The sequence below is a fragment of the Aulostomus chinensis genome, chromosome 5 (genome assembly GCF_037954235.1).
Source record: "Aulostomus chinensis isolate RoL2024-O1b breed Wild chromosome 5, RoL_Achi_v1.0, whole genome shotgun sequence".
Lineage (NCBI taxonomy): Eukaryota > Metazoa > Chordata > Actinopteri > Syngnathiformes > Aulostomidae > Aulostomus > Aulostomus chinensis.
Window position 1 is genome coordinate 28,972,597 of NC_141324.1, and position 16,089 is coordinate 28,988,685.

Below are 16,089 nucleotides of genomic sequence, written 5' to 3' on the forward strand. Positions count from 1 at the left end.
CTGCGTCTCTGAGGACGATTGATTTACCAGCCAACATCACAAAAACCATGAGAGAAACATGAGTGTTGCACTTACGTCAAAAGATGGAAGATAGCTGTGTTCTGAAAGGAGCGCAAATACTCTCTATCGTCCGTCTTCCACAGAGTCAGACAAGAAGATACACGCCAGTTAGCTTAGCATAATGGCCGGTAGTGAGTGGGATGTGATAGCATCAGCTAGCTCAGGTCCAGGCCAGTTAGCTTAGCACAATGGCTGGTAGTGGGTGGAAGTGTTAGCATCAGCTAGCTCAGGTCCAGGATGCTGGTGTGTCCAGCAGGAGTCCTCCTCTTCCTCATGATCGGTAGCAGCAGTCGCTCTTCTAGTCCTCAACAAACGTTTGGTTCTGTTGACCCAAGTTCCAGTGGAGCTTTGGAGGTGCTGCGTCAAATCACTGCGCCCAGTCAGGAAAGTAGTTCCGGCTACGTGTCCGATTCTTACACTACGATGTCTCCTCATGTTAAACTGGTATTTCGCATTTATGTTGATGAATCATAAATGTTATGACCACTAGATGGCACTCAATACATTAGTGAAGGTAGTTTCTTGAATTCGCAACACTTTATTTTAGTTACTTTTAGTGTGGACAGAAAAAACATGTCAAAAATTCATCTCAAGAATTATTTGATACATTGTGGGGATTTTATCAAGTAAATTCAGGCACGTTCAAGGCACCTAAACCAGAAATTCCAGACTCAGTACTGTTGCTGTCCCCTATTTTTTGACTTTAAATGCAGTGATAATTAATGTTTACAGAATTCCTTCTCTTGTCTAGTTACGTGTGAATTGTTTTGATCTATTTTACCAGCTTTACATAATCTTTTATTGTGTTTTTCTTTTTTAATACCCCGATGACTTAAAGCATCCAGGTTTTGAGACAACGGGATCATTTTAAGTATGAAAAGTTTTTCGGGTTAAGTGAGGGATTGAATGGATGAGACGTTAAACGGGAAATGGAATGTATTTAAAATTTAACCTTGAAAACATAAAGATTAGCGTTTTTCCAGCCTCTCTACCGGCTCTGCCTGTTGGCCATGTTTGCAGCTGCTGTCAGCCCCTCAGTGCTGAGGTGCAGGTGTGTGTGTGTGTGTGTGTGTGTGTGTGTGTTTGTGCAAACATGCGCCTGTCAAAGAGATATTTACCTGTGAATGCATGCATGAGTGCGCTCACTCCTCCCTGCGCCTGTTTACCTGCCCTGCTCATGCTGGGACCGTTTAGCTGGAGTCATGCTCAGGAGGGTCGAGTCCCAGCTGACTATGAGTCATCTGCATCTCATGACCGGCTTCGCTGTGGAAACACAAGCCTCCATTTTACCTTGACCAATAAAGTGTGAAGTGTATCAATGCGGTGAATTTCTCTGGTTTGGTCCACTGAAGAGAACATTCAGTGCTGAATACTAAACCCCCTGCAGAAGACACGACAGCGCGGTCGGCCAGCCAAGCGGTTAGAGGGACCAGCCAAGAGCCGGAGGGTCACAAGTTAGATTCCTTCAAGAGCCAATGTGACGATCAAGAGCAGCTTTAAAGTCAGTCTGAACAGAACCGTGCTGGTTCGCCCTGTAGCCTAAGTATGAGTGATCTGGTTACTCCTGTGGGGGGGGGTCAAGCTGCCGAGCCTCCCGTCTCGCCGTCTCACACTCATCAACTGCAATGTAGTCGGAATCACGTCCTCTCTTTCCACCCGTCTGCAAACAAACGCATCCTGAGGTTTGAGCCTGCGAGGTCACCAAACCCAAGTGTTTTCTTTGAAGCACTGAATCAGAAAAGGTTGCCGGAACGGGCAAAATTCGGGAAAACTCCCTGGATTTTTGTGGTTTTTTTCACGTTACGTGAGACCTTTGGTCTTTTCTGGTCTTTCTCGAAACATGCAGAATGTTTGAGCGCGACGTCTGTGAGGCCGTCTTCTAGCAAACACACGATATTCGGTACGTAGCTCAGTTTACTGGCTCCCAACCAGGTGCTGGAAGCAGAACTCGTCTGCATCTCTTCATTTTTAATATTTCAGAAGTTTTCTGGAGATGCTCTTGAATATCAAATCACGGTAACGCATCTTAAATGCAGTACCCGTCGAGCCCAGTGACGGACTCTCCCGTGTGGCTGCTCAGCTTCACGTACAACCAGCAATGGGAAGTAACAGTAAGTATTTATGTAAAAGCAGTGTTGAAGTATCTATACTTCAATTAGTATTTGCATTTTAAGGGACTTTGTACTCCAGGACGATGTTCTTTTATATTTTGCGCAACTGGAACAAACACAACTTCAACACAGCTTTAGATCTCAGTAGTTCAAGACCTGAACACTCCCACACACCAGAATACACAAATATCTTGTAGAGTGTGTACTTTTACTTTTAATACTTAGGAAAAACTCGACTGTCACAGACTTCTCTACTTAACAGATTTTTGAATGGAGATGTTAACCTTGATCAGAGTACGATTTAATGTGGGCATTTTTATATTTACTCAAGTAAAAAGTACTGTGTGCTTCTTCTACTACTGCCCAACAGCACTGATACTACCTGACCTGTCTTCCTCTAACCAGGGCGTCCAGAAGAGTGGACCCGCTGTCTCTCCCTCTCTCTCTTGAGACTGAGGGGATGGAGACGGTCCTGGAGGAGTAAACCTCACACTGTCTGGTTTCCCCTTGTGTACTAGTACTTCACCTGTACATGTCAGCTGCCTGTCTGAGGGTGCCAGCAGTTCTCAGTTGTCCGGGTGCGATGCCAGGGTCCCTCCACACATCTGAGCACAGCCTCGGCTCAGTGACAGGCCGAGTCCTCAGATATTTCCTGGAATAATTCAGGATTAATTAAAGGCCACTAACAGATCTCGCCTCTTTGTTACCGTAAAACCTGAAAGTTTTGGGACAAAAAAAAAAGGAAAAAAAAAAAACTTGTTGCCTTTTTTTTTTTTCTTCATTCCAGCACCAGGTTTATAGTCCATGAGTGACTTTTCTAGGTGAAATAAGGTAAAGTTAAAGGATTCAGCATCTCCGAACCATCCATCCCCCATGATTGCATCAACCAAATGTGCAAGATGTAAAAAAAAAAAAAAAAAAATGTAAAAGATAAAGTATTGATTTCAGTTTAGAGGGAGCGTAGCTGTTATCAGGGAGCGCTGAGGCCGGTTGTTTTAGCGCGGCTGCGGCTCTGAAGATTTATCACCCCGGCTGAGTTGTAGTGAGGCAGTGAGATAAATTGAACGCTGATCCGCGGTGAAACAAGAAAGCAGCTTTGCTTTAAAGTGAGATATATGTGAGATATCAGCCCAGGCGTTTAAGAATGTGACTGACAACAAGAAATAAAAACAATTATCATCACAATCCGAAAATTTGCACTGTTATTGAGGTTTTGTTTTGTTTTTTTCCTTATCTTGACACTGAAAGAAAAAAACTGGCACGGCTGCTGTCCCTCTATTATCCCTTCTCGACGTTTCTCTCATCATATTAAACACTGGACCCTCGTAATAACACCGGTTAAGTGCATGTTGCACCGTAATGAAGCGGATCGCACATCATTTCCACAGCGCAGGGCCCCAGTTTTCAAAGACAGGCTCAATTTGCTCCCTCATCTCCATTATCGGCCGTGCACTTAGAGAGCGCCTTGGATTAATGAGTCGAATCATCAGAATCCCAACCTGACAAGGCAGGAAAAAGACGAGGCGCCAGTTTGAAAATGACTAAACTGCACCTTGGGAGTTTACAGCTGAACCATATGAACGAGACGTGTGCAGTCTCTGTTAATCCCGGTAATGTACGAAAAGGACTATTTCTCCATAATGGCCCGCTTCGTGCTATACCGCGGCTTCATCACTCACACGGGAATGCTTTTAAAATATATGCTGCTTCGTCTTCTTTCTTTTTTTCCCCCCTTTTGTAGTTTTTGTGATTAGAATGTAAGCATGTCTGTTTAAACAGCAGGAGAATGGAAATGGAGTCGTCGTCACCGCAGCGAGCTAAAAATGATTCACAGCTTACAAACACTTGCACGTACGGCCCAAGTAGCGCACATCCTGTTGTTCACGAGAGGAAGGAAACCGCCGTATCCCCTGAAATGGGAAATGCAGAGGACACATAAATTGATAGGAAAAACAGGGAGTGGAAAGGAAGGTTTGGAGCTGAGAACATGGCAGCAGTGTGGGGATGCTGGAGAGAGTGGGAAGATTTTTTTTTCTTTCCTTGGCAGCTCTTAAAAAAACGCAGTATTATCTCAGCATCAATTTCTTTCAACATATTTCAATTTCTTTATTGCATTTCATGCTGTTTTAACAGACATGTCTGTAACAAATGTCCCCTGCTTTCTTAGTTTGTTGAAAGGACAAAGAAATCTGACATGAAGATTTTTCACTCTGCTGCAGGGTGTGATTCTGCTCTACAAATGCGTCCAGTCAAGACTGGAACTTAAGAAACAGGATTCATTGATGCTCCGAGTTGAAAAGAACTAATTTGAGCAGCGATCTTTTATTATTGCAGCCTCCGTTCTTTGTCGTTGGGAAGCCATTCAGTCTGCAGAGACTGAGCTCTCAGACTGCTGGGTCTTATTTTAAACCGTGTTTATTCAGAGAAGTTTGGCTGAGCGTCTATGCTTCTTTTCTTGGACTCATTCATTCATTCATGCCGGACAGCCACATTACCAAAAAGAGCGTATCCCTCCGCCAAGGAGGACTCTTCATGCTTGGGTCCCAATTGAAGCTACAAGCAGTGATTGGCCAGCCTGTGCACATCTGGGAGTGCGGCTGTTCTGTCCGGCCAGAAAGTGCTGCTTACGTCAGCATGCTAACCTGCTAGCTTGCTAGCCAGATAGCGCCTGTTTCATGATACCATTTCAGTATGGCGTCCAGTCTGCCGTTTGTCCATCACGAACGGATGTAGGCGTAAGGTTGCCTCGAGGCTAATTTATGTAGTTGACTTTATTTTGACAAAACTAAATGGATCTTTAGTGGAGCGACCGAAAGAAAAACTTTTCAAACTGTGTTGCAATGTTTGGTTTTATTTATTTTCTTGCATATATGGTCTCGGTTCAAACTCATCTAAATTAGCTATAACACAAACTGAAGGCTGGCTCATTAATCAGGATTATAAGATATTGTTACCATGACTAGCTTCAGTAGTTTGGCAGTTTGTATTCTTACCCTGTTAATTGTTGGTTTGGTTTTTTTTAAATGATGATTTTAAATTCCAAATGTTTGGACCCAGATGTGAATTACTTTAAAAAAAAAAAAACAGCATTGTGCTTTTTGAGGTGGAACATATGAGTGAATTCAATAGACCAAATTTTACACATAGTATCTTTAAATGTGCTGCGTATATCCAGTCCCCAGGGAACCTGAGAACATAATAAATATAGTAGTAATAATCAGGATGGTCACTTGACAAATGAAGGCGTTCAGTTACAGATTAAAGAATAAAACTTTTGTAAGGTTACTGAGGCTTTTAAAGATTATTGTGAAGACTTTGTTCGCCGCCAGACGTCTCCGTTAATCTCACCCAAGCAAAACTATCTGTGATATCATGACATCATCAGCTTCAACCAAAATACATCAGGGTTTTTCCAAATGCCTCTCTTCATTCAAGCAAATAATTCCTCGAGTCCCAATAAAAAGGGCAGTGACATCAAAAATTTAATTAATCTTCAACACCAAAACCACAACGAGCACATGAACGCTGCTCCTCGGGGAGTCCTCTCTGCCTCGGTGCATCTCTCCACTAAACACACAGGGATCTTCGTCTCGGCTGGGAATTCAGTTTCGTGTGTGATATGTGCAGTAAAATCTCTTAATCTGGTGGTGGTTCTGGTTCCCACCTCCCGGTTCGTTACAGAAGCTTTTGTCAGTATCAAGTTATTCTGACTTCACTCTGTCATTTGCAGCAGGATCCACCTTTTTTCCCGTCCAGCGTGCTTGAAGCGTGTACATCATGGGAGATTTCTCTCTTTCCCTACTCTATTCCTCCCACTCAGCCCAACCCCAGCAGCTGTGAATGTGATGATAGGACTGAATGACCCCAGAGGACCCTGCATAACCCACCCCCATCCACATCTCCACCCGGCTGCCATCCCATAATGCGAACAAACAGGAACGTGACCCCTTCCTTCCCACTGTCGACCAGACTTGGAATCCAAGTCCCCACCACCACCACCACCACCGCCCCCTTCCTCCTCATTCCGAGGGGAATCCTCCACCCGGCAAGCAGCATTCCACATCCTGTTTGACTGACTCTCATGCAGGGAGAAACAAAAGCTAGTGGAAGAACTGACCACAGTTAGATGGGAAGGAGGGAAAATCAGAAACCCTGAAAATGGAGCGTTCCAGTGTGTTGTTAAGACGACAACGTGAAACTTCACAAGACAAAAAAACTGCTGCTTCTTTCTTAAAGGGCTCATGGAGTGAAAAGTGAATGTTCCCAGTTTAATCCTGTGTCCCTGTCTTCATTTATCTGATAAAAGCCAAAAATTTATCAAATCAGTAGCCGAGGACGTCAAGGTGCTGCAGTGTCCTATCGTGCTGCCCGCCATCACGCTGGTTCGATTCCCATGTTTCCTCCGGCTCCGTTTGTGCTGTTTGTGGGTGGGGAGCTGATATGTACACACTAGCACCCCCTGTGGTCGGTTGCGGGAGACTAACAGGAACCTAGACTGTGAAATATGTGGCTGAATTAATTTTGGGCGTCACATGACCCTGGTGAAACGTTTCACCATCACAATTTGATCCATTTGCTCTGATAACATTTGAAGGGTCTGACAGAGTGCACGGCTGAATTATTCATCCACATTTGTTAGCACAAAGCTAACCCAAAAATTAGCTGCTGTGAGTCTCTTTTGCGTTTGCTTTTCATGCTGCGGGGGGGGGGGGGGGGTTCTGAGCATGTAGCATCATCGTCTGATGTCACCGCCACTTAACATCCTCAACAAGTTCCTGCACTGCTTCATGGTTTTACCGGACACGTGTGAATAAGTGGAAACAAACGGCGCTCTGACATCTGTTTGATGGCAGGAAGGACGGAGAGTCAAAGCGACGCTCTCCAAAAGAATCAGGCACAGAAACATTTTTACATTTCGCAGTTAAAAACACTGTCATGCATATTCAAATATATGTTAATCCACTCTAATCTCATAACAGTGGAAGCACTCGCCAAATCCATCAACACTTTACAACCCGAACTCCCACGGTGTGCTGCGTTTTCTAAATAACGACGCACGGATGGCGAGGCATGACAATGCCAGCTCTTAAGGCCGGAGCAATTTGCACGTGTGGTTTGTGAGGAGGAAGACTGATAGCAGGCAGACCGGTCCCTTTGAGAGCTTGTTTGCACCACAGCATGATTCACAATTATAGTAGAGAATCAGAAAACACCCCTGTGGCCTGAGCAGAAGGAAGTAAAGGCCATAAAGGGCGCAAATCACCCCGGTGATACAATCTGCGGCCCTTTTGCAGGGGACATTTTTGTCTCAGTGGCTCTTACGTGTGCTTCTCAGCGAATTTAATCCCACGTGGAGAGTTTAAATGTGAGATTTTCCATCCTCGTTCAAGTAGTGATTATATTCCAGAATAGCTGCTCCTCTTCAGGAAGCCTGATGGCCGTCCTTTAATCATACACTGGGCTTCTGTCAAGAATATATTTATTTTTTGCCCTTTTTTTTTCCTCTTATAAATGAATTACTTTTCCTCAATGTTTCCTGTTTCAAGGGTTCCACATCAGGTTCAGCTATGTCACAAATATAATTTGTTTATTTCTCTCCGATGAATGGCATCAGTTTATGAGGAAACTGAATAAACGGAAACACTGAATTTAATTAAATTTGTCAATAGGTCCCGATAAATCGTATTAGGGCAGTTAAAAGCAAAAATGTTATGGCCTTCGTGAGTACCTGCCTAGAAAATTTTTGAACTCATTAAAACATATAAATTAAGTCAAACGGAGAAGAATTCGGACAAATATAAAACCCTTCCGTCACATCTTACCGGCGTAAATAGCTTTGAGAATTTCATCGAAGAAGAATTTTATTCTCATGTGAACGGGAAAATGGTTTATAATTTGTCATCAAATGCCATTTAAATGGTGTCACAGAGCGACTGCGAACACATGAAAGCAAATCAGCTCAACCAGCTTTGATGTCTTGGCTACCATTAAAAGTGCAGTTATGATCATTTCTATAAACTGGAAATCCTCTCAACAACACAGGCAGCCCCGCATGTTCATCCTGTTCCAGTCCGCACCAGTCAGCATCTCAAGATGGCTGCTGAATCTGGTATTTTTATGTGCTTGAGTAAGTGGCTAGGATGCGGTTGAGGTGTTCTGGTGTCTTAGACGGTAGGAGGCATGACCAGCGTCCCCATGGAGGCTGCTACTGCGGCCGGTTCGCGATGCTCACCTGTGCAGGTGCTCTACGGGCCCGCTGAGCCGTCTGACTTCCAGTTTCACCCTCTGTTGAGAGTAAATCGTTTCATTTTCTGACTCTGGGCTGGAGGAGCGCGTGGAACGTGCTGGTTTGAAACGTGAGAGGAAACCAGCAGGGCTTCCTCCTTCTGACACAAGAGTTTAAAGAAGTAAATCCTGCCGGAAGAATCCTGAGATCTGTTCCGATGATCCGCGCTGAATGTGATGAGAATTAGCGTCTTATCAGTGTTATTACGTCAGAATTAGACGTTTTGATCTACCCAATCGATGCGAAAGTGACTCACTCTCATGGAACTGTCTCAGCACGTTTCCAAGGAAGTGCAACTCGGTGATGTCACACATCCCTATTTTTTTAGCTCTTAATTTGTAATCTCAGCAGAAATTATAGGAGTTTTTTTTTTTTTTTGCAGACTGGCAACCGGCCGTCTATTTCAGAGGGCAACACCCCCCTCGTGTAAATGCATGTTTTCCAACTCATGGCAACGGCACTCTTTGGGTCACATGTTGTGACTGCATGAATCACTCCACTGCAAACAGTGAATGAGAGAGCTCAGTGGGAATAATAGAGATGTATTTAGACAAGCTGTGGGATTTAATGTCAGAGTAATCTCGGCCGTTTGTGACTCACTCTGCCCTTAAACATACAGCCGCTGCAGCCGCACGGGGAACTCAGGCAATCATGTGGGTGTGTGTGACTCACACCGTCCGGCCCGGTGATATCTGGTGTTTAGAGGACGGCAGCGTGGCATTCCAGAGTAATGGGCTCTATATTGGGCTCTGGGGATTGAGTGTGTGTTCCCTCACTATGCGGGCTGGCATGTCAGTGCAATTGTGGGAGTGTTAGTGTGCGTCCGTGCGCGCGTGTTTGATCTCCAGCAAGAACGTTAAGCAGTTGTGTTTGTTTGTGCCACCCTGGCTTGTGCTGACAATGGCCGCTGTGATCATAGGCTGGCGTGTGTTTGCTTGTGTGTGGCCGGTGTGTACTGGGGCAACAAGTGCTGCACCGTGGCGCTCCCCAGAGCCGCCGTGCTCACAAACAAGCCGAGAGCTGCCGTGGAACAGTGCAGGCACGACCCCGGTGAACCTTGATGTCAGGGAAAATGTGAACGAGACACAAGAGTCGAGTGATGTTTGCACCTTTAACAGGAGCAGGCTGGTTTATTTGAGTCAGTCAGCCTTTCTAATGAAACACTACCTCAAATTCAGCAAATATCTCTGCTGGCTCCCCAGTCAGCCCTCACTTAACTCGGCCGCTGGAGTCTAGAACCCCTCGTCAGACTGACAGCACCAGAAAACTCTGACAAAACTGCATCCAGCCCAGCCAACTGCAGTCCACAAACTCTAATCAATCATTCAGAATCTCTGCTTTGATTCGAGCTGCGACTGCACAACGAAAACACACCGAGGGCCCAACATCGGTGGTGTTTCAGCCCATGTATTATGAAGAGTGTTTTGAATTTATTGAAAAAAAGTTTTTATGCCGACTTGTTGCTTTTTTCTTCTTCTTCTGCATTCTTCAAAAAAGACTAAATGTGAAAACTGGGGAGATGTGAACCTTCATCTCAGGAGAGAGACCAGCAGTTTGAAACAAAATCGAATCGCGATTATTTGGACGGATATCGTGGTACCGTTTGCGGTTCTTGGAGAAAAGTGGATTTACGTGTGTATGATGTGATGTTTAGGCCAGACATCGGCACAATACAACAATCAAAATGGGATTATAATCATTTTGCTATTTGCGATTCATCCGGTTGAATGTACAGCCCTCGCTGCTGGACTCCAGCATCACGGCCGACACGAGCTGCACAAAAGGACAACTACAACTCGTCCAACCTCACGCCATCCCTCACAACGACTCTTCTTCTTCTACTCTGTTACGGTCATGCATATGTTGCCTTTACTGCCATCTTCTGGCAACAACATGCAGAGTTTAATTGATCAATAAACCAGGTGGGAACGCAGCATCTGAAGAGTTATAGCGTTTGTTTTATTTTCAAAGGAACATGATTGTGGATGAGTGTGCACACGGCTGGATTAAGGACACGTAGAATAAGTTTACCGTTGTTAGTAGCATTAGCTTAAACATACGTGGCTGGCTCTCTCTACATTCTGAAGCCACACACAAGCGGTGCGGGAGGTATAAGACATCATGTGAACTCAACACCTATTTGTGAGCACTTGAAATACACATTTTTTAGGGGAAGTATCGCTTTAAAGACAGCCAAGGGCAAACTTATGTCCTAAACTGGTATTAATTGGCAATGCAGCTCAGTCGCCCACGGTGAAGCTGCTGCCTGGATGGAGGTCATTGCTGCACCTCAACTGTCAGCTGAAGGCAAATCGGCACGATTCGCTGCTGCACTACATCTGCATTCAGGGGCCCCGGTGTTGTGTGCAAAACCCTGCAAATGTTTGAGCAACAGAAATCTTATCTCTGCTGCCCCGAGCTCGTGCGCTTGCGCCCTGTACCTGACAGCAGGAGTCCGGTTGGACTGCAGTGTTAAATTTTCAACTGAAAAGACTAAGAGGTAAAAGGTGGCTTGCAAAGCAGAGCTTCTTTGCTCTTAATTTTTTTTTTTTTTGCAGTGTATGTAATGAAAAACTGACAGGCTAAAGTCCGCAGTGACAGGTCGAGTGCCTGTGTGTAAAATAATTATTAGCTCCTGAAGGGCTGCGGTTAAAGGTGCTGAAATGTAAGCCTGCACATTACTAGGAGGCAGAACCACCCAGGCTCCTCCATTTTACTGGAATTAAACATTTATGGCGCCTTAAATGCACATTAATCAGCATCAATAAGTGTTAATTAGTATCGAGTAACATTTGCTACATCTAACAAGAATTAAACATTTATGATACCTTAAATGCACATTAATCAGCATCAATAAACATTAATTAGTATCGAGTAACATTTGCTGTGTTAATCACCCCAAAGTCATGCGCCCACGGTGGAAAATTCATTTTCCGACTCCTGTGGTGGTTTCACGCGGCGTTACCCACAATGCAGTGTGATGACAGTGCCAAAGCCTTACTGGGGCAGTCTGTCACTTTGTCCCAATTCTGTGCCTCGTCCACACCAAAGACTCCGCTCGTGTTGACTCGCACTTTCAAAAGTGTCAAACGCTCGACATGACACACTTCAAAACCTACTGCACTCCTCTCATTCCTATCTTTCAAGTCAAGAGGACAAAGGCGCTTTATTTTAACGTTTATGTAACCAGCTGTCACTGCGAGAGTGGCAGCTTTTCTGTTTAGACCCATGACAAAGAAGAGAAGCCAGAAACATCGAAACAATACACCTGAAATACGCAAGATAATCTCAGTAAAGGGCAGCTGGAGCGAAGCCTGGAGAAAGTCAAACCAAAGTGAAGCCAGCTCCTTATGGAGTCGCCTCATGTTCCCTCATAATCAGTTTACACTCACACAAACAGACCAGCGCTTGTCCACATTAAATACTTTTGCAGCAAACACACACTTTAATAAAAGACTGTGCGAGCAGCATGTGGTGGATGGATGGTGCCAGGGTGGATCAGCGCAGGACGGAGTGACACCAGTGGCGGGCTAATGACACGAGCCTCAAGCTGTTCTCACACCTGCCATAGATCTGCCTCATTCGCTTGACATTAATATAGAGGAAAGAGGCCATCTCAGACACACAACGCCACTCATGCATGGACAGGAAAAGAACGCGCGCGCACACACACACACACACAGTTAACATCCAGAGGCTCCTGATTCCTCCCATACTCACACAAACAAACAAATCGGCCATTATCCTTGAGAGCCCAATTAGGCAGTAAATGGGAGAGCTGAGTTGTTAGTGAGAGCAAAGCACTCGTGATGGGATGACAGGATGAGGCAAAGACGGGTGCAAGCTAAAAACGACAACTACCACACAGTCGTATCCCTCCAGCAGCCGGTCCAGTGGCGGCTCAGCTCAGGGGTTTCGAGTTCCACGTGTGTGTGGGATGGTGGACGCAGGCGGTTCTACGTATATATTTGGTCTGACTAATCAACTTTGCTGTCACGTCCGTTCTCAGAGCCTCTAAAGGGAAGTTTAGCATGAAAGACTTCGACTCACGCCTGAGATGAAAGCGAATATGATGTTCTTTTCCCCTGAACATAATGATGTCACATTGAAGTTGACCTTTGACCCTCTGGATATAAATCATCATCTCATGCTTGAAGACGTTTGTGTGTAATTGAGTCATAACTGTGAATTCTACAGTTACGGCCAGAAACGTTTGTTCTGTTTGACCTTTGACCTTCACGCACCACAATCGAATCCCTTCATCCTCGTGCGCCGCGGCTGAAGGTATTCATGGGAGGTGACAGTTCCCTTTAACCTTTGACCACCAAAATCTGATCGCTTCATCTTTCGGTCCAAGTTTGTGCCAAGTTGGAGGGAATTTCCTATCGACAGAGAGACCGACAACCTGGGAGCCTCCATCGCCGCTGTCGTCTGTGCAGACGCGTTAAAAAAAAAAAATGTTTATCAACCACAAAATAGCATCCTTTCCCTCCCAGTCGTTATTTCTGACTTTTCCCCCGATGTCCTCAACACTGCAGTTCATCTCAGCTCCTCCATGAAGCTTTTTAGCATCTGTCGGTTTATTATTTTGCTTTGGCTGCCAGCACATTTTTGGGTAATGAGAGCGGTTTCTCTTGTTCCAGTCGCAGCTCGGCTGAAAGCTCTCAGCTCTACCTGCTACAGGCAGAGTGGGCGAGGAGCTGCTGGAGCATTTAGCGGCTTGTCGCTCTCTTGGTCAGAAACCAGTAGCGCACAGTCGAAGGGTGAGTGAAGTGATACATTTATAGAGTTCCGTGAATTGAGAGGGAGGTGTTTGGGGTTCGTGGCAACCGTACAACAGGCTGGACGCTGAGAGAGACGGAGGCTCGTGTCCTGTGGTCAGTTCAGGCAACAAAATCACTTTGGCTGATTGAAACATTGTGGTTTCTGTTTGACATGAATACGCGTGCTGCGACTTGTGATTTAAGTCACCGAAAACATTTTCTGTATTAAATGAAAACCCCATTCCTTCCCCAACCGTAATCAAGTGCCGACAGTGGTTAGAAATGCTGTCGTAACGACAAGCTGACTTTGTGCCACAGCATCATTAGCTATTGTTCCATCACGTTGACAAATAAAACATAATTCTGGTGGCGGTTCATGTCAATGTGAATGCGATTCTTGGAGACAGAGTTGCACGATCCTTTGGAGAGAAAACATCACCTCAAATTACTTCATTCCAACAAGCCATACTTCCTTGTCTATTCCCTCTGGTAGTTGCTCGCATGTTTTTCAGCAACTTTCTCTCACACTAATGAGCAGATGCACAGATGTGTTAATTGTTCATTATTCAGTTGCTCTCAGTTTCAAATTTGCAAGTCTGTGGATTGTTTCCTCGGGAAGTGAGAGGCTTGTTTTTTCCTCTAAATCTGACTGAGAGGATCACAAACTCAGACAATAAAACTACAATCACTCGTTAAGTTTACAAGTGCAGATTTATACATTTAGGCAGGGTTTTGCTACGCATGTCACTGCTGGTTATGTTGCTCTCCCATTCCTCCACAGACTCCCCCGGTGCGCTCAGTAAGTGCCAGTTAACCTAACATGTTCCTACATCTCCGCACGCAGCTGTCTCCCCCGCAGTGGAAAGCCTTCCTGGCCGGGACACAGTTTGCACTTTACCGTTAGATTCTTGTCCTTAATGAGCTCCGGTTGTAGACCTTTAACCAGCGAGTCCTGTCAACGTGGTGGTTTGTGCCAAATTGGAATAAATACCCCTTAAGACGTCTCTGACATGTTGCTTTTGGAAGAACAGGACTGATACCACATGGTTGAGGTGACAGCGACCTTTGACCATCAGATTTTGCAGGTCATCCTTGAGTCCCAGTGGACATTCGAGACAATGAAAATGTCCCCTGCCTTCGCTCGTCCAGAGGCATAAAAACACAAATGAACAGATTTTAAGTTATTTGGAGTTTGGCAACAAAGTGACAGGATCCGAACCGAACAGAGTTAAACAAACATTTCCTTTCTCCTGGTGCAAGTTGAGACGATGAGTTTACGCCTCAGGAGTCAAAGCGTGAGGTCGGACCGTCGTTGGTCCTCAACACACGAGTGTAGTCAGGAACCACGGTGCCTCAAATGAGATGTGGGAGGGAGAAGAGGCCTTCAAGAGAAGCCTTGTCATTTCATCTGGACGAACAGTTTGGAGGTGAAGACACACTGTCCCCAGTCCTGCTGTGGTACTGGTCCTTCAGCAGTGTGCAGCGAGGTGTTTTACTACGGCCTGTGAGAGCCCGAGGAGCTGGGATCCATCATGCATCTGCTGGTCTTTTGCTTGAGAGCCGTTTAATCTGTTCCATGAGAAAATCTCTGCCGTTGTAGTAGTGAAGCAAGCCAAGTCGAGTTTTGGCAAAGCTTCTTGAGGACAAAGTTACATAACCTTCCCTTTTTTTTCATTTCTCTCTGTTCTTTTCTCTCTCTCTCTCTCTCTCTCTCTGTCTCTCTCTCTCTCTGTCTCTCCTTTTGGTTTTGGCAACAAGTTAGTGCACTTTTGCAACCCCCCTCTCTTTCTCTGCAGTTTTTTTCCCCCTGTATCATCTGACTTTTATATTCTTTTCTGTCTGTTTATTCGCTCACGCTGGCGCGTCTGACGAGGCCGTAACACAGACATTCCTCTGGAGTCCAGCAACATGTCTTTAGCCTGATGCTAGGAGAGCAGCATGTTTTGCAGAGCACAAAGCTGTGTTACATAACAAGAAAAGACTCATTCATTCATTCATTCACTCACTCACTCGCTTGCACCACATGTATATTTAATGTGCTCCCTCTACTCCATATTAAAGGTGCTGAGGTGTTCCAAGAGTCTGTATTCACTCTGAGGCAGAATGAAGAACACAAGAAAAGCACCCTAATGCTGTGATAACATTTGGTCTGCAGGTTTAAGGTTATTGAAACCAGTGAAATTATGTTTGTATTATTTCATCTCCACATACTAAACTATTGACAATTCACTTACTCTTGTTAGTTGATCCCTGAACAGCAGTTCACCCCCCCCCCCCCCATATACTTCCATCTCTGAATTCTTCCGGAAAAAAAACCCCAAACTGACATGTTTTCATATTACATCTCTAAACAACCATAAAAATAGTCGTACCATAAACTTGTTTATTATAATCCAAATGATTTGTACCCAAACAATCGCACTGAGGGTGCAACAATCCAATATTTACCTCATTATCGCCCACTGACAAAGAGTTACTCCGCAGCGCTGTGGCTGAGGATCGAGCTCGTGGGGAGTAATACCTCCAGAGTGATAAAACCCCGGCTGGGAGGTAGTCAGGTAAATATAGAATCTCTGCTCCAAAATGCCATTGTGTAATATGCCGCTGCAGTGATTGACAGCAGAATAATTCATGCCGTTTTAGGGGGATGAAAAGGAGTTTATGAGAGGGCTAAGGGGGGAGCAAACTGGTATCCTAAAAGCTTCGGTGCAGGGGTGGTGCACAAAGATTCGGTTTTCATTCTGGTGTGAGTTTATCCATGATAAACCGGAGTTAATGGTGCCAGAACCAAGATTAGATCACCGCAACCATCACCGTGGTTGGAAGTGTCTGCGTTCATGTGCACGGTGATTTGGGGGGGGGGGGGGGG